The sequence below is a fragment of the Gracilinanus agilis genome, chromosome 6 (genome assembly GCF_016433145.1).
Source record: "Gracilinanus agilis isolate LMUSP501 chromosome 6, AgileGrace, whole genome shotgun sequence".
Classification (NCBI taxonomy): Eukaryota; Metazoa; Chordata; class Mammalia; order Didelphimorphia; family Didelphidae; genus Gracilinanus; species Gracilinanus agilis.
The window spans coordinates 190,588,080-190,614,759 of record NC_058135.1 but is presented as its reverse complement, the minus strand read 5'-3'; positions in this window follow the sequence as shown (position 1 = coordinate 190,614,759).

Below are 26,680 nucleotides of genomic sequence, written 5' to 3'. Positions count from 1 at the left end.
TTCTATTCTGTCATTCTTTTGAATTTGCTTTATTAGTTCTTGCTCTCTTGCCAGATCATTGGCTTCTACATGCTCAATTCTGGTCTTTAGAGACTGGATTTTCTATTATAATCTTTTTGTTTTCCTTTTTGATTTGGTCTATGCTGTTCTTAATGGTTTCCTGCTGTTTAATTTGGGTCTCCAATTTGCTTATCATTTTCTTTGATTTGGGGGCATTTTCCTCCAATTGGGTGTTTCTGACTTTTAAACTTTTATTTTCTTTTGAGCTATTTCCCACTTTTCTTGACAAATCTCTTCCATCTTTCTCATGATCTCAGATTTGAACTCTTCAAGAGCTTGTGACCAATTTTCATGTTTTCGGGAAGGTTTGGATGTGTTTCCTTGTTTGTCTTCCTCTACTGTCTGCCCTGTTGTCTGGATTTTTCCTGTGTAAAAGTTATCGAGTGTTAATGCTTTCCTCTTGTTCTTTCTTTCGGTTAGTTCTTGAGCATTGCTTGCCATTATAATGCTGGTTTTTCCTTCTTAGTCAGAAGTCTGGGTGAGGTGGGCAGGCTCTCTGTGTATATAGCTGTGGTGCAGTTTTTGCCTGAGGCACAGGGCAGTGTTGCCCCTCTCAGCTTTATCTTTATGCCCAAGGTCTGTGCCCTTTAGGCTCCTGGGGTCTCAAGGTCTCAAGTCTTGCTGTTCTCAGGGTCGAGCCTCTTGGTGTTCCTAGTGAGCTGCCAGGACCCCAGATATTACCCCATGTTTGCTCCTCTGCCCAAGGCTCCCTTAGGAGTCTCAGAACATGTTGCTTCCACTGTCTTTCACCCCATAGCTCTAGGTCTGCACCCAAGGTTTGAGCTCAATGTCTGTGTTCAAAGTCCACTTTCTCTAGCCTCTTGGGGTCTTAAGTCTTGCTGATCACAGGAGCAAGCCCTTGGTGGTCCCAGTTAGCTGCCAAGAAATTAGCGAATGCCCACTGCTTTCTCTAACTCCTATGAGCTGGCACTGGCACTGTAGGTGGGGAGGGGAAGGGTTGATCAGTTCGCATTTTATTGGGAGCTATTTCACACCCTTATGGCATTGGGTTTGGATATTGTGTCTTTTTGAGGTATCATGTATGAGTTAGTTAGGAGAGTTAAATGCCCTGCTTCTACTCTGCAGCCATCTTTACCTGGAAATTCCTCTTAATAGTTTAGTTGAGTGATAACAAGAAAATTTACTAAGTGAGGAGAAAGAGAAATATATGCATACTATATTATGCCTGCAAAATTGATAGTCTTTGGTAATTGTTTTGTCTTGAGAGGTGAAAGAAAAAGGAAACAAAAAATAAATAAGTGATAATGATAACAGCAAAGTTTTGATTGGGGCAACTGATCAAGTAGTGGTATATCTAACAAAAACAGTGATGTCAGAAAGAGAAGCAATATTAGAGGAGAGAATATCAATTTTGGATGTGTAAAATTTAAAAAAAGTGACAGTAGAATATCTAGAAGGTAAACATCTGGAGCTTGGAAAAGTGGTCAGTGATGAAGAAGAAATATTGATGTCATCAAAAGGGAGACAATATATTGCTAGGGAAATATTATAATGAGGGGAGAGAAGAAGGCTAAAGACCAAATCCTGGGGGACTTTTGCTTTAAAAGGTTTAGAAGATGAGCCCAGATATAAGAGGGAATGGAAGAATGGCCAGGATCACATACCTGGCATGTTAATTGATGTTTTGCTGATTCTAAGCTTTGTACTTTATTCATTGCATCATCTAACTGCCTCCCTACTAGCTGTGGGGAAAATATATCATGGGTATAAATCAGCTAGAGTACAAGAAGTAGTGTGAATGATATCCTTGAGGATGATATGATATGTATCACTAGAAAAAAATCAATCCTTCACTGATTAGCCAGAGCAAGGGATAACAGATGAATAACCCAAGTATTGCCCTGGCATCAATGAAATATTAAAAACTAGACATAATCCGTAAGTATATTCAGTGGATCCTCTGTTATATGTTTGGAAGAAGAACATGAAGGTCTCAGAATGAAATACTAGGGAGGGGTTGTGATTGGTACTCTCTAGTCACAGTATTCATATTGATGAAATTGAGATTTATTGACATATTGGAGTATGATGTTTATTGGTATGCCTACTCTGGAGTATCTGAAAATTGGAGGATCAAATTATCCCACTTGGAGCAATAGGTTAACAAACTTCAATTGAGGTCATAAACTTCTGAGGAGCTGGATCATACCTGAAAGCTGGCATCCCATGGTTTGGGTTTCTCAAAGGTTGGGCTCAACTAATGATGCAAATAAGAGGAACCAAATAGAATTTAACTCTTTCTTTTGTAATTTGTAGATGTTCCCTTATTTTGCTGCAAATGGGCTCTATGCAATTATTAGAGTGTACAGGCTTAATGAGACATACAGTCATTCCTCCCCAAAAAGTAATTTTGCATTTCTACAAACATATTTTCTGCCAGGTGGTTCAGGCAGCTAGGGGAGATACTAAGATACAATTATTAGCTATCTTCAAATGCAACTTGTGACTAAACACACTGCTCATTAAAAGAACTTCACAGAACAATTCAAGTTTTTCTCATTGCATTTTTCTAACAAAAGAAAACATGCTGTCCCTGAAGCCTGGTTACTCTAGTCTGTGGGCGCTGCAAAGCTGTTATTCCAGACTTTCTGAAATGTGAATTATAGCTCCTTCTGACATTCATTTTTGCTGTTCTTGTCTTAGTACCTGGAACATCTCAGCTGCTGGTGCATGCATGAATTATATTATTTATTCAATGTATTCCAAACTGTGTCCTTGCCTCGAGGTCTCACACATCTAATAGTTTCTTAAAATATATCCATAATTAACATTTTTCTAAAGTTGCTTAAAACCAAACTCTCCTCTGCCACTATTCCCAAACCACAAAATTCTCATTACTGCAAAATAGCCCAAACCCTCATAAAAGTCTCTAACCTGGGTAAGAAGTTGAAATTTACCAAGTCTATGTAGATCAATTTCAAGAACTAAGAAAGAGCTCTTCTCTAGAATAGTCAAGAAGGGAACAAGACCTCAGTTTTTATCAGTGTCTGTCTTGCAGAGAAATGTTTCTATATGCTTACCCACATGTCTCTAGTTCTTCCATAAAAGAATATTATTTTGAAGGAGTTTAGTATTGTGTTTCCATCCAAAGAATTTCATATTTATCTTGCCTTAGGCCCTGAGGCTCAAGGACAGGATGGTAGGATGATCCTAAAGGTAATATAGGATCTTCTCTCTGTTATACCTAGCAATTGTTCCTCTAGTCAATTGAAAAGACAAACTTTCCTAGCCTGGGATCATATTAAACAAATTCAAGAAGAGGAATAATTACTTCGTTAGTACTTTATCCCCTATTCTCCAAACTTCCTGCCCCCACCTCCATTCCCATTTTTGATGGATGGGGAGGGAGAGATCTATTGTTTAAAAAATTTCTCTAAAGGTTTTATAGGATACGGTGATAATGTTTAAAAGATGAATTACTTATAAAATTTTTTGTTTGCTCACCAAGAGGCCTCTATAGAGACAGTGTGGCATAGTGGATTGCTTGCAGAACTTGAAATCGGTGTTTGAATCTCATTTCAGGCTTTTATTAGTTTCATAACCCTGGACTGGCGACTTAACTTCTCCTAGTCTCTATTTTTTCATCTGCAAGAAATAAAGACTAGAAATGTGATTTTTTTGATTTCTGAATGAGAAAACTCCTTCAGATGCAGTTGGTACCTACGTATGATCTTAAAGCTTTTCTTGATTGAATTTCAGCTGAGAGTTTACCTGACTGGGGACTTCCCTAGGGTGATAGAGTCTTGATGTGTCAGGAGTCACTTGAACCTAGGATACCTTGGCTCTGAGGCCAGTTCTGTCCTGCTGTCTTTCCACTGGGAAAATGTGAATAATAACAGCTGCTCCATCATAGGATTATTGAGAAGATCAAATGAGAAAATACATTAAAGGGACTTGCAAGGGCTTTTCCCAAAGCTATGCCTCTTACTGAGTTTATAAACTAGAGGTCACTCATGCTGTAGGGAAATCAGGGAAAGTGGAAGTGACAGACAGTGGGAGAGAGAAAATTCCAGAACTCTGGAGTCAGTGACTCTGTTGTCAGTTAGTCCCTGGACTTACATTCACTGTGGAGGTATTGGGTTTCTCTCTGGATATCCCGTCTGGGTGGATCATCCATCAAGCTTTCACTGGCCAGGAAGAGGTTGAGTTTGGTGAGGCACACAGGTGGACTGTGTAGTCAAGAGCCTTATTCCCTTTCCCTTTTGGATTTAAGTTGCTGAGACCCTACTGGACTCCTGACAGACCCTGAAGGACAACAGCCATGAGATCTCCCTAGAAACCCAGTGGGCCTGTTTATCTTCCAGCTTTTCTCTTACTCTTAAATACAATCAAAGGGGAAGATTCTGAATAAGATAAAGTATAGGTAGCTAGGTAAATTTAGGTAGAGGTCACAGCAGAAATCTGTTGCACCTTAGTGAGAGGAATCTAGTTATACCCCAGTCAGATCATCCCATTCCCTTCCCTTTACCCACTCAGTTTATAATAAATCCTTTTACTGTTGCCTTGTCAGTCTCTCCCTGAATCCTTTCCCAGATCTACAGGATTTTAAGTTACTAACCCAAGAACTATCTAGAACCTAGAAATCATCTATCACCTTTTAATCATTATACCATCAACCCACTAATATTTATTTAGCCATCCACTTTTTACTTTTTCACCCATCTAGCTGCAGAGACCTCTCACTGGTCTTTTAAAAATCCAGTGAAAGAAGTCTATTTTTGTTTTTTTGGTTTTTTTTTTTTACAATTTGGTGACAGGGGTGCTAAATTTGGCATGGAAGGAACCACTCAAAAAAGAGAAAACTTAATATTCATTCCCTACACATATAATTTGTGGTCTTTGTAATGAAACTGCCTTCCTAGTCCCAACTCATGTCATCTGTACTCTTAATATTTTAAACTGTCAAGTGTTGAATCGAAATATGAAATTTCCTTCAGACCTCAGACATGGGTTTGAAGAACTAATGCCGGACCTATCTTTTACTTCTGGAGAGTTGCTTGTCTTTCTACATTAGATAACGGGGAATTAGTATCATATGGGGGTGAGATGACATATATCATGGCTAATTACTTGAAACCTGACAGGTAAAGGAGATGGAAAGCATGGAAATAATCTCCTTGCAGAGGAATTTAGAAGACCTGTCCTTATGTCGACACAAATCTTGGAGCACAGTGACTTGACCATAGCAGTTTCCAAAGTGAAAGAAGCAGAAATTTAACCAGTCTTTATAATCCAATCACAAAACTAAGATAAGAGTAAGTGGACCTTCTACACAGGAGAGGAAGTAGTGAGGAAGTCTCTCAATGAGGCTATTTGGTGTCTGCCTTTCAGAGAAGCTCTTTTATTAGTGAGACCCTATTCATCTGGCTTTCAGCAGAAAATGTCATTATTTTCCAAGGAGAATATAGCATTGCATGCCTGTCCTTTATCAGCACTGATATTGACAGCACCTATGCCTTCTATTATATGGCCAGAGAATCCATGCCAGGCAGGCTCTTGGGGTGCTTTAAGTCAATTGGCTCCCAGGCTTTCAAGCCCACGATGTTTCCTTTGGGGGAGTGGCATTGTCTGCTTCTGTGTCAGCTCAGTAATACTGGAACCTGGCTTCCAGATTGGCAGTTTATGACTTCCATGCTGAGAAGAAGAAAGTATTTTTTGAATGATCATTAGGTTAACATTCTGACTGGATTAGAAATTAGGAATCTTAGGACATCAGGAATGAGATCAAAAGCAGAAACATCTGTTACATAGGAAAATCCATTCAGCTTAAGACATTAAGATGTTGATTTAGATTTAGAAGTAGTTTGCATGATAAAAGGGGGAGGATATTAAATATCTAATATTGTCATTTAATATCCTTTCCTCAATGTCTTTTTTTTTATAGAAATGAATAATAGTATTATGTAAACATTAATGGAGTGAAAAGGCAGGTATACAATGCTATGTGGTCTTTACATTAAATCTGGAGGAGGTGCTTCTTTTTCACAAGCAGCCTTTTAATTACTTTGAAAATCTTTTTGACTTCTTAAAAATAAAACTTAGATTGTACCTTCTGGTGATCTTTCTCTTAGTGAGGGGGGCTGAGTGGATTTTTATTTTTAGGAGTTGGTAAGTTTTCTTGTGAAAGGTATGAGTGCTTAGAATAGCAAGATTGCTGTGTCTGTATACCACTTCTTATACAACCGCAGTAACTAGGTTATTCAGAAATGGCTTCTGTGGCACATTTTATTCTTTTCTCCATTCAAACAGTCTTGTAGAATATAAAAGCTATGGAACTTTAAAATCATACCAATACTTTATCACAAGTAATATAACTCAACTTTCAACTGTTTCATGGACCAATTATTTTTTTCTTCTATGACACTCTATTCTTTGACTCAATTTAAGCGGAGCTCCTTTCCCCTCTTTAACATAGATTCTATAGCTCTCCTATTTAACCATTAGGGGTCCATGCATTTGAAGCCTCAATTACTTAGATAACTTGAATGGTACATTATTATTAGATTCAAATGCTGCTACATTCAATCTAAAGTGAGGTCATTTAAGAGCTAGTTTAATGAACTGAGTATAGTGAGTTTTTAATAGTTTGGAAAACTCCTTCATTTTTCTATTAGAATTTGTCTGGGCTGAAGAATGGCTGTATCTGGCAATCAAATATAAATACCTTTCTTTGCTGTTTTTTTAACCTATAATTATTGCCATTTGTCTCTGTTAATGCCCAATGCCTTCTTTTGTGAGTAATATGTAGTGGAAACTGGTATTGTGACAGTAGGCAAGTTGCTTAACTTCTTAGTTCCCCAGGTAAAATTAGAATGCTATCAATTAATAATAATTATTTAAAAAATTAAGTTACTAATTCTCTGTCTTCCTCCTGCTGCTCCCCGTCCTTAAGAAACCAAGCACTTGTGAGGTTATGATAAACATATTTCCATATTAGGCATGAAGAAAAAAGAAAACACAAACAAAATAATAAAATAAAAATAAACCAAGTAAAAAGTACGCTTAAATCTGGGCTCACTTTTTCTCTCTCTGCAGGTAGATAGCATTTGTCATCATGGGTTCTTTGGAATTGTCTTGGTTCATTATATTGATGAGAGTAGGTAAATCTTTTACAAGTTGATAATCTTTAAAATATTGCTATTACTTTGCATAATATTTTCCTGCTTCTGCTCAATTTACTTTGCATCTAAGTCTTCCTAGGTTTTTCTAAAACCATCCTGCTCATCATTTCTCATAGCACAATGGCATTCCAACATAATCATATATCACAACTTTGTTTAGCCATTCACCCGTTGATAGATATCTTCTCAATTTCTAATTTTACCACCCCCAAAAGACTTTCTATCTATATTTTTGTACAAATATGACATTTTCCTTTTTATTTAATATTGTTGGTGTAGAGACCTAGTAGTGGTATCGCTGGGTCAAAGGATATGCAGAGTTTTATAGCCCTTTGGGCATAGTTCCAAATTATTCTCCAAAATGGTTGGACTAGTTCATAGTTCCATCAACAGTGTATTACTGTCCCAATTATTCCACATCCTCTTCAGCATTTGTCATTTCCTTTTTCTGTCAACTTAGCCAATCTGATAGATGTGAAATGGTTGGTATATCAGAGTTGTTTTAATTTACATTTCTCTAGTAAGACGTGATTAAGAGCTTTAATTTTTTTTTCCTTCTGAAAACTGCCTATTCATAACTTTAACTATTTTTAACTGGGGAAAATTCAGCTCTTATTTTTATAAATTTGTCTCAGTTCCTTCTATATATGAGTAACAAGACCTTTACCAGAGATGTTTGCTGTACATTCTTTTCTGAGTTCTTTTTTCTTTTTAATATTCAATGCAAAAAAATCCCCCCAAATAATATTGGATGCATTAGTCTTGTTTGTGCAAAAACCATTTAATTTCATGTAATCAAAATGATCTTTTTTATTTACCATGACCCTCTCTATTTCTTGTTTGGTCATAAACTCTCTCCATAGGTATTACAAGTGTTCCTCCCTATGATCCCATAATATACATATATCACCCTTTATGTTTAAAACATTCATTTATTTTTACTTTATCTTGATATATGTGTGTAATATTGGTCTATTCCTAGTTCTACCAAACTGCTAGAAACAGTTTTCCTAGTAATTTTTGGCAAAGGTTGATTTCTCATCCCAAAAACATGGGTCTTGGGATTCATTAAACACTAGTTTGCTATGGTCACTTTCTGCTGTGTATTCTTTACCTAATCTATTCCATTCATTCACCACTCCATTTCTCAGCCAATAACGGCCTCTTTTGGTAATTTCCACTTAGCATAACTTGAAATCTGGAATTACCTTCCTTTATAATTTTTATTGATTCCCTTGACATTCTTGACCTTTAGTTCTTTCAGATGAATTTTGTAATTTTTGTTAGCTGTAAAAAATCATTCTTTTGAGATATTTGATAGATATTGTAATGAAAGAGTAGATTAACTCAAGGAGAATCATCTTTTTTATTATAGTGGCTCATCTTACTCAGGAGTAGTTAATATTTCTCCACTTGTTTAAGTCTGTTTTTATGTGAAAAAGTATTTTGTAGGGGCAATTAGGTGGTTCATTGTATAGAGTGCCAGGTCTGGAGAAAGGAGGTACTTTCTAACTGTGTGACCCTGGGAAAGTCACTTAATCTCAGTGGCCTAGCCCTCACCACACTTTTCTCTTGGAGCCAATACTTAGCATAGATTCTAAGACAGAAGAAAAGGTTGTTTTAACAAACAAAATAACACAATATAATATACTTCAAAGTCTATCAGTCAAGGCAAACCCAAGGACTCTATGAAAAAAATCACAAAATGTTTTAATATTTTGGAATTCCTCTTTCTCATCTCATCCTGCTGGGTTTTTTGGTAATACAAAGAAATGTTGATGGTTTATATGGGTTTGTTTTATATCTTGCAATGCTGCTAAAGTTAACTGTTTCCAAAAGTTTCTTTATTTTTTTTTTTGTTAATCTCTAGGGTTCTCTAAGTATACCATCTGCAAAGAGTAATAATTTTGTTTTCTCTTTGTCTATTTTTATTCCTTCAATTTATTTTCCTTGTTCTATTGCTATAGTGAACATTTTGAGTACAATATTGAATAATACTGGTGATAATAAACATTCTTGCTTCAGCTTGATCTTATTGGGAAGGCTTAAATTTTTATTCCCATTACAGATAATATTTGCTTTAGGTTTTAGATAGATACTGTTTATTTTTTTTTTAAAGACTCCATTGGTTCCTATGCCTTTTTAGTGTTTCTTTTTAAATAGTAATGGATGTTACATTTTGTCAAAGACTTTTTCGGCATTTCTTAATATTATTATGGAACCATATGATTTGTTTTGATTTTGTTACTGATATGGTCATTCATAAAGAAAGTTTTCCCAATATTGAACCAGTCCTGCATTCTTGGTATAAATTTTACCTGCTCATAATGTATGATCTTTGTGAAATATTGGTATAGTCTTCTTGCTATTATATTACTTAAATTTTTTTGTCTCAATAATATTTAAGTTAATTCATTTATATTTTTCTTTCTCTGCTTTTCCTTTTCTTGATTTAGGTATCAGCACCATATTTGTGTCATGAAAGGAATTTTATAAGACTTCTTTTTGGTCTGTTTTAAAATAGTCATATGATATTGGACTTGTCAATACATCTGGTCCTGAGAATTTTTTTCTCAGGGAGCATTTGTTCAATTTCTTTTTTCCAAGAGAGAGCTATTTGACTATTCTATTTACTCTTCTGTTAATCTGGCCAGTTTATATTTTTATAAATATACTCCTATTTTAGATGGGCTGTCAGTTTTATCAGTATACAATTGGACAAAATAACTCCTAATAAATGGTTTCAGTTTTTCTTCTTTGGTGATGCAAATTTTTCAGTTTTGATTCTAATTATTTGGTTTCTTCTTTTTTAATCAAATTAATCAATGTTTATTTGTTGTTTTTTGTCAGTGTTATAGCAGATATAGACTTTTTGTATCATAATATGAAGAGTACAATCTTATTAAATTTTAAATGAGGTGGGAGAAGGGGAAAAGCTATTATAGTTTTAAAATTCAAATTAAAACATCCTAGTTTTATTCATTGTTGAGTATTTTTAAAATTTCAACTTTATTAATATTTCCTTTGATTTTCAAGATTTCTATTTGGTATTAAATTAAAGATTTCTAATTTGTTCTTTTTTCTAGCTCTTTTCTTAGTTGAATGCCCAGTTCACTGGACTTTTTTTTCCCCACTTTTATTTGTGTATGCATTTAGAAGATATGAATTTCTCCCTATGTGTTATTTTGGCTCTATTCATTGATTTTGGGAATATTGTCTCATTTTTGTTATTATCTTTAATGAAGTTACTGATTGCTTCTATAATTTGTTCTTTGACCTATTCATTCTTTAGGTTTAGGTTATTTAGTTTCTGATTAACTTTTAATCTATGCTTTTCAACATTTTGTTAAATAAAATTTTATTCCACAATGGTTTGACAGGAGTATTTTAATATTTTTGCTTTTCTGCTTTTGTTTTTAAAATTCCCTAATATATAGTCATTTTTTATAAAGGTACCATGTACAGTTAAGATAAAATTATACTTCTTTCTATTTCCATTCAGTTTTTTTCTAGGTATCATAATTAATGTTTCTAATATTCTATTTATTTTCTTGACTTATTTATTTTATGATTAGATTCATATGGTTCTGAGAGGAGAAAGTTGAGGTTCCCTAGTAGTATAATTTTATTGTTTTATTACTCCTATAACTAATTTAATTTTTCCTTTTAGAATTTGAATTCAGTGACATCATTGCATATAATTCAGCATTGATATTATTTCATTGTCTATGATTCCTTTTAGCACGATATAGTATCTTAGCTTGTCCAATTTGAAGAGGTAAGTTTTTTGCTTTTGCTTTGTCTGAGGTAATTTTCTCCTCCACTGAAAAAGACTTTTCCTGAGGTGACATGTTTATGAAGATAATTTCCCCCATTCTTTCTTTCCCAACCATTTTCTTATAGGATATCCTTCTTTCTCACTTATTTATGTTTTTTGTTGCCAAATCTCAATTAAGTTATCCCAAAATAACTGATTCACTCCCTTTTTATGCAGAGTCATTCTAAGTGTGTTAGTAATGATAGAGTTCCTAGAAGATAGATGTATCATTTTCCTGTCTAGAAAGGTATGTATTTTTACCTCATGGAGTCCATTTCTGATTTCTTTTTCATGTTCACTTTTATTATTATTTCTCATATTTCTTATGTTTGAAAGTCACATTTTCTATTAAGCTTTATTCTTTTCATCAGTAGTTTTTGAAAGTCCTCCATTTAGTTAGATATCAGTATTTTCCTTTGAATTATAATCAGTTTTGCTGTGTTGCGTAATCTTGGTTGTAATGACACCCGTTTTGCTTTGTGGAATATCATATTCCAAGCCCACTCCTCCTTAACCTGTAAGCCACTAAAACTTTTGTTGTTCTGAATGTGGCTTCACAGTATTTGTTTGCTTGCTTCCTAACTTTTTAAAATGATTTTTCTTTGATCAGGATTTTCTGGAATTTGGCTGTAATATTCCCAGAAGTTTTCATTTTTGTATCTTTTTGATTCCATCATCAGTAAATTTGTTCAATTTCTATTTCATTCTCTGATTATAGGATATTGGTTCAATTTTCTCTAATAATTTCTTGAAGTTTGATATTTAGGTTTTTATTTTATCATGGATTTCAGGTAATCTAATTATTCTTAAATTATATATTCCAAACTGTTTTCCAGATCAGTCATTTTTAATTATATATTTAATATTTCTTCTATTTTTAATTCTTTTTACTTCATTTAGTTGTTTCTTGATGCATCATGGTGTGATTAGTTTCTACTCATCTAATTATAATTTTGTAGGTTTTTCAGTGAGCTTTGGTACTTTTTCAGACACCCAATTCTGCCTCTTAAAAAGTTATGTTCAAGGGCAGCTGGGTAGCTCAGTGGAGTGAGAGTCAGGCCTAGAGACAGCAGGTCTAGGTTCAAACCCGGCCTCAGCCACTTCCCAGCTGTGTGACCCTGGGCAAGTCACTTGACCCCCATTGCCCACCCTTACCACTCTTCCACCAAGGAGCCAATACACCGAAGTACAAGGGTTTAAAAAAAAAAAGAAGTTATGTTCATCAATAAATTTTGTATATTTTTGTCCATTTAACCCATTCTGCTTTTTAGGATTTTATTTTCTTCAATACTTTTTGCACCTCTTTTACCAAATTGTTAATTGTCTTTTTTTTACCTTTCTTTCCTTGCACTCATTTCTTTACCTATTGTTTTGTGCTATCACTCTATTTGATTTTGAAAATATTTTTTTAGCTTTTTTAGGAGTTATTATTGAGTTTGTATCAAATTTCCCACTTTCCCTCCACCCATAAGGCTTTGCTTCTTTTTACTTAATTTTCTTCTTCTGAATTTGTGTCTTTCTCTTTCCTGTCACCAGAGAATCTTATTTTATTCATGATGTTTGTTTTTGCTGTTTTTCACTCACTTCAGCCCCATTTACTGATTGTGATCTTTGTGTAAAAGTTGAGATATTTTCCCAGTGTGTGGGTAGAGAGGGGCATTGTTTCAAGATTCAGGTGTTTTCCTCCTATACTGTTGTTTTTATTTTTTATTTTTTAATTTTTTTCAAATTTCTTCATTTTATTTATTTTTTTTATTTTTAAACATTTATTAATATTAATTTTTTAGAAAAGTTAACATGGTTACATAATTCATGCTCTTACTTTCCCCTTGACCCCCCCATCCCCCCCCCCCACCATGGCTGATGCATATTTCTACTGGTTTTAACATGTGTCATTGATCAAGACCTATTTCCAAATTGTTGATAGTTGCATTGGAGTGGTAGTTTCGAGTCTACATCCCCAATCATGTCCTCCTCAACCCGTGTGTTCAAGCAGTTGTTTTTCTTCTGTTTCCACTCCTGTAGTTCTTCCTCTGAATGTGGGTAGCGTTCTTTTCCATAAGTCCTTCAGAACTGTCCTGTGTCATTGCATTGCTGCTAGTACAGAAGTTCATTACATTCTATTTTACCACAGTGTATTGGTCTCTGTGTACAATGTTCTTCTGGCTCTGCTCCTTTCACTCTGCATCAATTCCTGGAGTTAGAGAAAATTACAAAATGTAAAATAAATTACTTTGATTATATCAAACTAAAAAGATTTTGTACAAACAAAAACAATGTAGCCAAAATCAGAAGGGAAACAACAAATTGGGAAAAAAGTCTTTATAACAAAAAACTCTGACAGGGGTCTAATTTCTCAAATATACAAGGAGTTAAACCAATTGTATAAAAAATCAAGCCATTCCCCAATTGATAAATGGGCAAGAGACATAAATAGGCAATTTTCAGGTAAAGAAATCAAAAGTATCAATAAGCACATGAGAAAGTGTTCTAAGTCTCTAATAATTAGAGAAATGAAAATCAAAACAACTCTGAGGTATCATCTCACACCTAGCAGATTGGCTAAAATGAAAGAAGGGGAGAGTAATGAATGTTGGAGGGGATATGGCAAAACTGGGACATTAATGCATTGCTGGTGGAGTTGTGAACTGATCCAACCATTCTGGATGGCAATTTGGAACCATGCTCAACGGGCTATAAAAGAATGGCTTCCCTTTGATCCAGCCATACCATTGTTGGGTTTGTACCCCAAAGAGATCATAGATAAACAGACTTGTATGAAAATATTTATAGCTGTGCTTTTTGTGGTGGCAAAAAACTGGAAAATGAGGGTATGTCCTTCAATTGGGGAATGGCTGAACAAATTGTGGTATATGCTTGTGATGGGATACTGTTGTGCTCAAAGGAATAATAAACTGGAGGAATTCCATGTGAACTATACTGTTGTTTTTAGAGAGTTTTGAGAATTTGGATGTTTTCCGTTATTCCAAGGTGATGTGATCTTGGGATAGATGTGGTCACTGTTATGATGTCCAATTGGGTCTTTACCCAAGAGCGGTCTCTACTTCATTAAGATGAATTTGATACTGCTTTTTGGTAGCCATGTTCCTTTGTGATGAAAAATAATACTGCCCTTCAGGGCTTCTGCTCTCTCTTAACTGAAAGTGGTCCTTTCTGACATATAAATATGACTCAGAATTGGGTATAATCAGTGGAGTGGCCAACAGCATCTAGTATTCACATAGGGGTCTCTTATAATCTCTTTCTAACAAGTTGCCAGTTCCCTTTACTGCCTATGGCTTTAGAGCTCCTGAAACCACTGCTGCTGCTTCTGTCACCAATATCTGCTTCTGCCACTAGATATATATCCAAAAGGGCTTTGGGACATCCTCTCCCCCTGTGCCATAGATCTATTTTTTACAATCTCCTACTTTTTGGGGGCTCAAAAAGCATCTCACTCTAAACTTTTGTTGGCTCTTCCACTCCAGGACCATTATTTTAATGATTTTAGGAATGGTTTTAAAGTTGTTAAATTGTTTGGAGGAGAATGTTAGGAGATCTCAGCTGAGTGCTTTCTCTATTCCACCATCTTGGCTCTTCCCTCAGAAATCTCCCTTTACCTTTTAAAGCTTGTCATATCCTCGCCTCAAACTATCCTGCTAATATTGTTTTATATCCTTGCCAAATTCTATAATCTAGCCAAACTGTCTTTCTGTTCCTCATATACAATATTCTATGTCCTTTTTGATGCCTTCTCTCTGACCATACTCTATGCCAATAATGAATGTTAAAGTTCTCTATAGATGCTATACTTATTATGATAATGATTTTTATAGTTCCTATAGAATCCTTCAGATTAAATAATTTCATCAGGATAAAGTTCTAAATGATACATTTCCCGATTTCCTCAAAAGCAGGTGTCCTCCTTACTAAAGTATTTCATAACAATTAATTTTATATTTTGTATTTACTTTTATTTATTGTATTTACATATCTTTTTTGTAATTTTCTTCCCTACTGGGTTGAAAATTCCTACGGAGTAGAGGTTGTTTAATTCTTTGTGTTTCCATCCACAATGTCTAAAAAAGTGTCTTGCAAGTAGTAGGCATTTAATTAAGGCTTATTGACTAATTGTATATTTTGATAAAGCAAACTTAAATGTGGGGAAAGGTAGCAAAATAAAGATTAACAAATAGTACATAAATGAAGCTACTATTTTTACCAGTTTCATCATTCTTTGACAAATAGATTCATTTGACTTAAAAGCTACAGCACTATTTTTGTGTTTCAACTACATAACTATTTCTTATAGCATTCAAGGAAAGGCTGTTAATAACAGGCATCAGTCTGTCCAGTCATGTTAAAGAATTGTGACCAGCATCACACCATAACTAGCTAAAGATTTTAGAAAGCTTTTATGATGTATTGTTGGAGTAGAACATTTCTGTTAAATACACTGAAAGGCTAATGATTTAATGGTTTGAGGTTCTTTTTAAACTGCAGATTTTAATTAAAGATACTTTGCCTTTGGGCTGGTTTATGCTTGTGCAGGATAAACGTGGAAATATGCCACATTTAACAGAGAGAAAAAGGATTATTTTCTGAGATATAGGATGATAGATATCTAAAATTATGTTTAAGTGTAATTGCCAAAGGTTTGATCTTGGAACTGTCCTGATTATCAAGACTATTATAAATAAAATCCCATAAGTATGGACTTCCATTGCAAATTTCCAAGCATTTTTTCAGCACCTCCTATATGCAAGCCACTGTGGCAGGTACTAGAGAAAGAGTCTTTGACCTCAGAGAGTTTATTTTTAATAGGAGAAAGTATGTTTTGCCCATTATTATTAAAGTAGTTAGAAATGAGTTTTTTTGAAAAAATATCTTTCATTATTTGTAGGGTGAGGAAAGAGAAGGCATAGCAAAGAGTTGCCTGAAATAAATAGAATGTTATCAGGTACTAACTATATTTTGTATACATTTTTGATTTCAACTTCCCCATATTTATCAGTTTTATAACATGGATGGTATAGAATATGGTCATATGGTCCAAATGAACCAATAAAACTTTGAAGTGGATAGAACATTTCTGATGAGAGAGAAAGAGAGAGAGAGAGAGAGAGAGAGAGAGAGAGAGAGAGAGAGAGAGAGAGAGAGAGAGAGAGAGAATGAGAGAGAGAGAGAGAGAGAGAGAGAGAGAGAGAGAGAGAGAGAGAGAGAGAGACAGGCAGAGAGAGACAGAGATGGAGAGAAACAGAGAAATCAGAAGGGAAAGACAGATAACACATTTTGCAAATTACTATATGTGTAGGTGTAAAAATATGGCATAAGAAACCCAAGTGGTAAAAAATAAAGTTGAAATTACTTTTTTGCACCAAACCCCCAAGTTTAGCATTTAAAGCACATAATCTATCTCCGTTCAACTTTTCTAGATTTGATTCCCATTTCTTCAAGTATTCACTTTTATTCAAACTAGTCAATTTGATATTCCTCAATCCATCATTTATTATATTTGGAATGCTCTCTCTTCCAGTTTTTGTTTAAGTTTTAGTTAAGTACCTCTTTTCTAGAGAACTTTTTTTCCATTCCTTGTAGTTTTGAGTATTCTTTACTACATCATTTTATCTTATGCTCATTTGACTATGTAAATTATGGTCTGATTCAAGATATTTTGACAAATTCTACTTCAAAATAGCCTTTACGAGAGAAGCAGTGTCCCCTTTAATTGTTCTACTCTGTTGGTTGAACTCTTTCATTTATGTTATCTGATCGGGCTTTGAAGAGACTATATAGCACCCTGGGTCTGATGTAAATAATATTCACCAGAGTATATTCTGATAATTATTTTTTGTAGAAATTGCACCCTGATAATTTTTTAAAAATATGTTATTTGATGTTCTTTAAACCAATTTTGTTAAAGGTTTATTGATTTTGTGATTATTTTAAAGGATTAGCTTTTAGTTTTACCTATTAGTTTTACTTAATTGCATATATCAAATTCCATTTGATTATGAGCTCCTTGAAGGCAGAGATTGTTGTTACCTTTCTTTGCATTCTAGCACAGTGCCTGGCACATAATAAGCTCTGGATAAATGCTCATTGATTTCATTGACTTGATTAATGAGAATATAGACTTTTTATTTTGAAATTTTATTTCTCTTCTACTTTTTAAGATTTTCATTCTTTGTCATTATTTTTAATTTATTGGTTTTCTAATTTTAGATATTTAGTTCATTCATTATCTTTTTCTATTTTCTTAATATATGATCCCTGAAAACAATACTATATATATATATATATACATATATATATATATATATAGTATTCTCTCTATATATATATTTATAGACTGCTTTAAGTAAGTTTCAAAGGTCTGCTGTCTCACTATTACATAGTTTTAGGTTGTTTGCATGATTTATTCCTTCATTTTCTCATTGTTCAGAATATCATTGTTAAGTCTTCATTTGTGTATCTGGTTTTTTTTTCCTTGTGGTCTCTGCATTATTCTTATTTTTTTAAGTCTGCCTTTCTCCATTTATTTGTATTTCTTTGGGACTTACTATATGTCACAGTTTTTAAAAAGGTGCCATATGGAGTTGAATATATATATTCTTTAATGGTCCCATTCTAGATATGCCATTAGACTCATCTTTATATTTTCTATATATTGCATTAATTAACTTTTCCTTCATGAAACTAGGTACTATGACACTTGATGCATATAATATTGGTTTATTTTTCAATGGTTTCCTAAAGCACATGATTTCATTGTTCATAACTAAAAACAGCAATAACAATAAAGAAAGGTAGTGGCAGTATGTTATAGTGGATAGAAGCACTTTTGATTTTGAGTCAGGGAAACTAATTTTTAATCCTTAGTCTGCTACTTTCTTCATGTATATCAAACAAACCATTTCTGGTCTTTGGGCTTCCCTTTCTGCACTTGTAAGATGAGGAGATTGAGTTAGATATTCTATAAATTCCATTTTCCCAATACATTGTAATCAAATATCACCATAACGTTGCAAGGACCTATTATGCCATTTGACCAATTGCTTGAGATGCCTTTTAGGTCATTTATGGTGATGTGAGCTAGTTATTGGCACCAGGATGTCAGTTTACTTCTTGTCACCACATTTCTCACCATATATGAATGAAGCTATTAATGCTTTCTCTGACATTGTTTCACTTCTTAAAGGAATATGTCAATATTCAGGTTATTATTCATTTTATCAGTGAGCTTGACAAGACAATTTATCTCACACTGCCCTTATTGACAAGATAGAGACATGTGAATTAAATATTAGGATATTTGGATAGATCTGGAAGTGAAGAGTGTGGATGAAGTCAACTGACAGAGAAGTCTGGAGGATAGAAGTATAGGAATCTGTCCTTGACTATGTTCTGTTTAACATTTTAGTCAATGATTCAAATGAATATACGTATGATATGGTCGTCAAAATTTAAGATTAAATTAAACTAGGAGGAATTAGCGATTTAATGAGGGACAGTAACAGAATAAAAGAATTTTACCACATTAGTACAATGAGTCTAATTTGAGGAGTGGCAATTAAACAGTCACAAAAATTTTAAAATATCTTGGAAAGTATAGAATAGGGAAGGTGATATTAAACAACATTCCATGTATAAAGACCTGGGGATTTAGTTAAAGACCTGCTTAATAACCCAACAGTAGGGCAAGGAGATCTTAAAAAACTGTGATCTTGGACTGAATCAACAATTTTAGTTTATATGAACTTGAAACTCTAAAAGGGCCACAGGATTCAGAAGGTGAGAGGTGAGATCCTCCCTGAATATTGCCCAGTTCAGTCTGCCCCTGGGAGATAGTTCATGTTTACATACCCCATTTTATGAGCCTTATTAACAAGTTGACCTTGTCCAGAGCAGGTCTTCACATGTCTAGATGGCAGTTTGCTAGGGATGTTAAATGAGGGTTTCTTCTGGTATGTGGGTTAGAACAGGTGACCTTTGAAGCCTTTTTCAACCAAGATTCCATAATGCTCTGAGTTGTATCGAAAGTACATTGTTTGCTATATTGTATAATATACAGAGAAATTGGATCAAATTCACATTGTGAGCCTGATTTCATTTTATTCTGCACTCTTGCTGAAGTCTTCCATACATTCCAGTCAGTCAACATTAAGTGCCTAATGTACTGAACATTACTAAGTATTTTGCCACAAGAATAGAACTTATCAGTTTTTATGTTTCACTCTTAAAATAGCTGATGGTTGTCCTCTGAAAGAATCGTGAATGTGTGAATTTTATCCTCAGACAGAAGAGGTACATTTCTCTCTTGTTGGCAATAGTTGGTATAAAACTATTTGTCTTCAATTCCTCCATCCTTCTTTGTCAGTGTCAGTATTTTTTTAACAGTTGACATCTTATAGATGTGACAACTGGGATAAGGAGATCAGAATTTTTTTCCCCTTTTTCTCTACAAAGTAGAGCCCTCTATTAAAGCAAATCATATTAACTGTTTTGCCTACATAAAAATGTCATAGGGAAGTATTTCAAATGAATAGGTACATAGATACAGTCTGATATCTTTCTTACTATCTTACTAATGCTGAACTGCTGCTATTCATAGTCTTTTTATTTTTCTCCTTCATTCTTTTGCTATTATCTACTTAATTTTATGCTAAGAATTCTGGACTTCTGTATATATCTGGCTTCTCTATGTGTCAAAACCTCTTCACTCTTAGTCACGACTGCAAAATGTAGTTTTTATGTTATTTCCTTTTAGCTATCTGAGGAACTTCTACAGGGGTGGGGAGAAAAACAATGTTTGCCTTCTGAAATTATCCTCAGTTCTTTTCTTTCCTTCTCTTTACAAAGGATCTTAGACTCAGAGAGCTAGACCTGGAAATGACCTTGGATTTCATCTAATATTAAACTTTCATTTTATAATTGAGAAAACTGAGGTCCAATAACATATCTTTAGTCATTTATCTAAGGTCAAATAGGTATAAGTTCACAAGCAGAATTTGATACCAGATTTTCTGATTCTAGAGTCAAACTGCATTTTCCATTGTACCAGAAACAATAAAATTACAATCACACAAAGAAAGAGTCTCTGAGAGGATAACTCTAGGTTGCCAAATGATTGCTGAAATGTCATTGGAGAGTTTTCTCATGTGAATCCATACACACTCAAGAAATCACATCTGCTGATAAGGAATAAATAGAACAAATATTTCTACAACTCTAAGGTTATTATTATTTTTTAATCAGAAGAGAGGAGTTTTTAAATCTTCCACTTAAAGATATACAATGTGATCTTTTCGTGCAGAGCTTTAACTTCTAATTGAACTTTGTAAACAAAATTTAAATAAAATCACAAGGTTTAAAACTTAGGAACTTCTTACCTTTCCTTAGCAGTGTCTTCATACAGAATGAGATTCCAATTGTTGTAGCTAAAAAGTTTTCAAATAAATTATAAAAGAGCTTGTATTACTATTCAAATCATTTCAAAAAATAGCATTTTCACTGAAAACAGCAAAATTTTAAACCAATTCTAGAGTAAATTCATCATAGCCTGGGTGAATTTTTACAGGTGAAAACTTTATGCCAGTGCTTTCTTCCTTCAGTTGACTAAGGTTCTGTTCACCAGGGGGCAGGGTGGGGAGAAGCCTTGAATATTTCCATAATGAATATTTCTTTGTCTCACATACTCCTAAAGGAACCATTATTCTACCTCCCATCACTAATGAGATAACATTTTTTTCCCTTGGAAAAGAGGAATAAATTCCATTGTAGGATTTTTTTATTCACCTTTTAGTCACTATTATAAACATTCTATCAGCAGGTATATTTTTCCCAAATATTATGTTTAAGAAAGAAAATGATTTCATTGAAAGCCAAAAAAATGCCATTAAGCTTCAAAACTAGCCAAGCCACAGGATTTATATTTGGAACTCTGCTAAAGTACTTATGTGTTAGACTATTTAATTCTGAGGTATGATTTTTACCAAGGGTGAAAAATGTTCAAAAATGTAGCTACTCTTAAAATTATAATTTTCTAAAGGGCAAGTAAAGAACAGTTCTTTGGAAAATGTGTTTCAAGGCTGATTATCTCACAATTGGAGCCAGGCCTGGCAAGTTCTGATCAGCCACCCATATCATTAATACAAATATCAATAACATCAGTGGAAAAATCATGATCAACATTTTTTTGTGTCTGTGTATGCAAAAGATGTAAGGAATGTGGTTCCATGGCTCTGATGAATTATCGTATTGATTAACCTGGATTTATATGGTTCCTAAAATGCCACGTCTAGTCCAGAAGAGCAAATTATGCTGCTAACAGTACTTTTAAAACCATATGCTTACTCAGAATTTGAAAGGAGAATATAGTCTCTGGGGTTGTGAAGATGAAACTGTATTTTTAAAAGTACACTGAATCTACTTTGTCCTTAAGAACTTACTACCAATGCTAGTCTATTGATTTATAGGATCCTATTAATAGAGATCCTTCCATGTAAATTATTTGAGCTGTAGTACACTTGGGATTGGTTTTACCTCCATCTCTGGTACATTTATATAATTGTCCCTCTCATTAAGAGGCAAGAGAGACATGAATGAGAAGACATATTCTCCAACGTCAGTTCTAACATGGGGATGACATTGTTGTTGAAAATTAGTCATTTGTATTGAAATCACTGTTTCAGGAGAAAATAGAAAAACATGCTACAATGATTTTGAATAATTTCAGATACAGAACCTGTTATGATTTAAATGATTTGAAACTGAATAATAAACATCATTTCAAATTTTAAAAATGATATTTGGTCCTACAAACCCTATTTTGTGATCGTGAATTTTCTGAGAACCAGCCTATTTCCAAACTGATCCCTGAATTATAACCATTTTCCTTCTTATCCTCCAATCCTGAACTGAACTTTTTTCTTGAGACCTTCAGTTAACTGTTACCTTATCTTTTGTAGAACTAAACCACTGTATCCATTGCTTCCTGTTCCTAAATCATGAAACTGGACCCTGGTCATTCTTTTCCTACTGCACTCCCCTTCATGTGTTGTCTTCTATCATAATAAAAGTTTCTAGAAGATAGAGATTATATCATTTTGTAACATTTGTATCTCCAGCACCTATCGACATTTCTGGAATACAGCAAGCATTTAATAAATATGTATATATTTGTTGATTCAGTAAAATGCACCTGAGTTGCACTTGATTTTTTAATAAATATCATAGATGGGTATCACAGTATGGTGGGGAATATGCTGTACTAGATATCAGATGACATATTTTGGACACAGTTGTGAAAATACCCATCTCTGTGACCTCAAAAAAGCTATTTCTCCTTTCAATTTCTTTTCCCTCATCTATAAGATGAAACAGTGGGCTAAAACTAAGTTTCCTTCTGGAATTCAACTGAATTAACTCAGTGTTGGTGGAGGAGAACTAGAGACTGCTCATAGTGTTCTTCAGCAAGGGCAGAATGTTTAGTGACAATATCTATTCAGAAGTAACTGCAAAAATCATCTATTTTATTGCATAAAGATATAAAATGTCTTCTTGACAATACCTCAAAAATAGTCTTTGATCATTTGTTTGAAGATTTATAAACATATTTCTATTCTCCCACTGAAGTTCATTATTCTCTTGGATGTATCTAATTATTAGATTTTTTCTTACATTTATCTTAAATTTCCCTTTTGGAACTTTTGCCAATCGCTTTTAGTTATGTCACCTGAAAGCAAGTAGGATAAATCTAATCTCTCTTCCATGAATTTCACATGATGATAGTCAGCATTCATGCCCAAGATGATCTCAGTACATTTCTCCATCTTCACCTTCTTGTTCTATATTATCGATATCTTTTCTAAAATGTGTTACCAAGATTAAATACAATATTTTAGAATGCATTTTGGTGGGTAATCAAGGACTTGAATGTCAGGTTAGGCATTTTTTTAAGCTGTGGGGAGTCATTGAGGTATCTTGAACAAGAAAGTGAAGTGTTCTTTTAATGTCCAGAATGCCTGTATTTTAAGAAGATAAATTCCTATGAGTCTAAAGGAAAAATTGGAGAGGAAACCAGATAGAGGCAGGGATACCATGTAGGAAACTATTTCAGTAGATCAGACTGATGAGGCCCTGACGTGGGGTGAGAGGGGTGAGTGAGAAAGGGTGCAACAGAGGAGAGATTGCAGAGGTAGCACTTATATCAGCTATTTTGTGAGAAGATCACAGCTACTTTTAGAGTATTTGATAAGTCTCAGGGAATGGTCAGGCATTAGAGAAGAAAAGGAAATGTCACAAGGCAGACAGGTTTAATCTGGGGAAGAAGTGATGACTTAAATTGTAACTGAGGAGTGCAGAATCTTTTAAGGCACTTAAAAAACTTTCTAATTCAATATTCTTTTAATTTGAAAAGGAAGCATTTAAAATATAATTTGGAAATCTTTTTTTTAATCTCACTGACCTTCGTTTTCCCCTCCCCCATAAAAGTAATCCCACAATGCCAGGAACAACAACAACAAAAAAAAAAGATATTCATGTATGCCTGCTCCATATTATTTTTGCTTTTGCTAGGAATCATGGTATCTGTGTACAAATTAGTACTCTAATATCAATACGTGGGGCAGTGGCACTTTCAATAATGCACTGAGGACATCTTTCCTGGGATCTGTGGATTCTAATGCTGTCTGGATTCATCCTTCATATCTAACCCATTACATATACTGTAATAGCTTAGCCTGGCTATTAGGGCATATTTTGTATAGCTTTATAACAAAGCCTCCTCAAATATAGTCAAGTCAACAAACAATTATAAAGCACTTACTATGTACTAGATAGACATGCTAAGTGAATACAAATACCAAGCAGAAACATTGCTCATTTCAGTCCTGTAATTCACACATTAGAAATACTGTCCTTTGCAGAGAAAACAAAAACAAGACAAGAAGTAGGAGTTCTCCTTTCTTATCATAATTAATTATCATGGTTCAATTCACATCACATAAAGGTCTTGTCCTTTCACTGATCCTCTTTTTGTTCCCCATGGCTTTTGCTACCAAAGCAAAAGTTTATTTTGTTAATTTTTTTGAAGTTCATCAGTTCATTTTGAGCACAGCATTCCTGACATTGCTTTTATATGGCTGTACCAAAATTATATATTTCTGTTAAGAAGCCTCTTCTTTACCTGAGAAAAAATGAAATTGTTGAAGAGTGGGAAATAGATGAAAGATTTAAACACAAAAACATGCTATAATAGTAATGGTGTATTTAAATTTAAAATTTGAAAAATGAATATTTCTTTTTTTTAGTACATAAATTCATTTGGGAGTTCCCTTTGCATCCACACCAAAGCCATTTTTACTCTTCATTAGAGGAAACTGTGTTTCTTTTAGTGTTCTCAAAATTTTATTTTTGAGAATTTGTCATCTATTTGGACCTTGAGAAAACTGCCTTTTCATATGCTTAGATCAAGTTGAATTCTTATACATTTGATTCATTTCTCCAGATATATGAGAAATAGAGCCTTTATCACAAAAATCTGCTAAAAACTCTCCCTCCCTCCAACTTTCCTATTTCCCTTCTGATTTTGGCTGCATTAGTTTTGTTTGTACAAAACACTTTTAATTTAATGTAATAAAGATTGTTCATTTTCTAGCCGAAATGTTCTCTATCTCTTGTTTGGTCACAAATTCTTCCCTTATCCAAAAATATGACAGGTAAAATATTCCATGCTCCCCTAATTCGTTTATGATATAACCCTTCTTGTCTAAATCATGTACCTATTTTGAACTTCAATTATTTTATCTTGAGATTGTTTTTGAAGTTGCATATCATGTTAAGTCTCTAATTTGTTTCTTACTTTTAAAAAATAGAACTTAAAATCCTGATTTATAGGATTTTTTTTTGAAAATAAAAGTAAGTCTTTCATTCATGTTAGTAAGAATGTGGTATTCTTCTCCAAGAATATGCACAAATTACTGTAACATCAATTGATTTGGAATCAATTCTGAATATCTGGTTATTCTCCATTGGCTCATATTTCACTGGATCATCTTTACTGATTTTTTATAATTCAGTATATATTTTGTATCCAAGTCTTATTTATTTGGATTTGGTCATTATGAATTAGTCCTTCAATTGTCTTTAGATTTTTTAGATATTCTCTAAATCTTAATCTTTCACATCATATCTCTTTATCTTCAGCATTTTCTGTTTAAGCCACACAATTTTCATGAAAACTCTTTACAAAATAATTCAATAAGATCATATTATTATTTTTCAAAAACTTCCTGTGTTCCCTTGACAAACTTCTTGCACCCTTTGTGGTACAGATACACAAAGTTATCAGTCCTTTGTCTAGCTGAACTGTTCTTGCTGTTCCTCTCACCTGGTACTCTATCTAATCTTCTTGCCATTGCATTAACCATTTCCCAGGCATGGAATCTGCTTCCTCTGGACCTCTAAATCATCATTCCTCTTTTCCTTCAGACTAAGCTCAAACACCACCTTCTGCATGAAGATTTTCTTGATCTTCTTGCTAGTATCCTCTTTCTTACCTTATATTTATTTTTTGTTTATTCTTTTATACATGTATTTATTTTTTAAATGTATATACATATATATTTAAAAACACATTTATACTTATCCCCCACCCCCCAAAAAAAGAATGCTAGCCCCTTTAGATTAGGAACCGTTTCCTGCTTTGTCATTGTATCCTCAGTGCCTAACATATTGTGAGCTCTTGTAATAGAAAGATGTTGCTAGTGACTGTTACATGTTGTTTGTAGATACAAGGCTTCTCATGAAACCAGAGGGTTCACAGCCACCTCAAGTGTTTGAAGATGTGTAAGAAATAATTATAAGTTCTGTGTAAGACTTTGATTTGAACTAAAATTTGAAGAAGGTGAGAATTGCAAAGTCAAATCTGAAAAAGAAATAAAAACCTCAGTTTTAACATCAATTTCTTTTGCAAATGATTTACATTATAATCAAGTGGTGAACTGGATTTACTGATTTCTGAGGGGATATTGTAAACCTCATATTCTCTGAAGGCTTCTGAAATTGTCCTTATAATCATGACTCACAAATCTAGATCTTAATTCTTGATTGCTTTTACACACTTTTTTCCATATATTCACAACCTCCTTGATATTTCCACAAAGATGACTTGTGCAGTCCCAAATTGAATATTTCTATTTAGAAACAAAGTTAAAATTTCTTATTTTACCTTTTTCTGTGATTCCGTTATTTCTACTAAGCATATCATTATTTTTCCAGAATGAAAATCTCAGAATCATTTAATTCTGAGAGATAATATAATATAATATGATGGGAAAAGCAATGGCTTTAAAGCCAGAACCTATCAGTCCTTATCTTTATTCTGTTACTTATTACCTGTGTGGCACAGGGTATATCAAATAATATTAAGCTATTAATAATCATCCTATCTGCTTCTGGATTTGGCCCAAGATGTTTCCAGTGAACCTTGTAATATAGAAAATGAACTTACCTATTAATACTTTTAATCAATTACTAAAATCAATGATTTTATTCCTTTGAGAGATAGTCTTTGTACATTAAATACAAAAGAACTAGAGCAGAATAGTAATAGATATATACTATTGGACAAACTATATAGAATGGCATTCAAAAGCAC